The 437-nt window shown below is 36.8% G+C and overlaps 1 pseudogene; it reads right to left on the bottom strand.

Moving 5' to 3' along the window:
* Window positions 1–86: 86 nt before the first annotated feature.
* On the bottom strand, window positions 87–205 carry LOC112470243 (annotated as a pseudogene).
* Between the last annotated feature and the right edge of the window lie 232 nt (window positions 206–437).

Here is a 437-nt window from a genome sequence, read left to right as displayed (position 1 = left end):
AGAGGCAACCCTTGGTTGACTTCACAGATTGCAAGGAACTTGTCAGCTTACAATCCCTTACTTTTTGTATTTTTAAATATTTTTTATGCCTACAGCACCTGGTCTTCCTAAGTGGTTTCCCATCCAAGGACTAACCAGGCCCAAACCTGCTTAGCTTCCGAGATCAGACAAGATCAGGCTGTTTCAGGGTAGCATGGCTGTAGACCAGTTTGCTAATATTTTGTTGAGGATTTTTGCATCAATGTTCATAAGAGATATCAGCCTATAGTTTTCTTTTTTTGTAAAGTCTTTATCTGGTTTTGGAAACAAGGTAATGGTGGCCTCATAAAAGGTGTTGAAATTTTTAGAATAGTTTGAGAAGAAAAATGTGTTAATTCTTCTTTTAATATTTGGTAAAATTCGCCTGTGAAGCCATATGGTTCAGGAGTTTAGTTTTT

Source organism: Pteropus alecto, unplaced genomic scaffold (assembly GCF_000325575.1).
Source record: "Pteropus alecto unplaced genomic scaffold, ASM32557v1 scaffold459, whole genome shotgun sequence".
Classification (NCBI taxonomy): domain Eukaryota; kingdom Metazoa; phylum Chordata; class Mammalia; order Chiroptera; family Pteropodidae; genus Pteropus; species Pteropus alecto.
The sequence above is the reverse complement of the archived record's forward strand: the minus strand, read 5'-3'. Positions and strand labels throughout refer to the sequence as shown.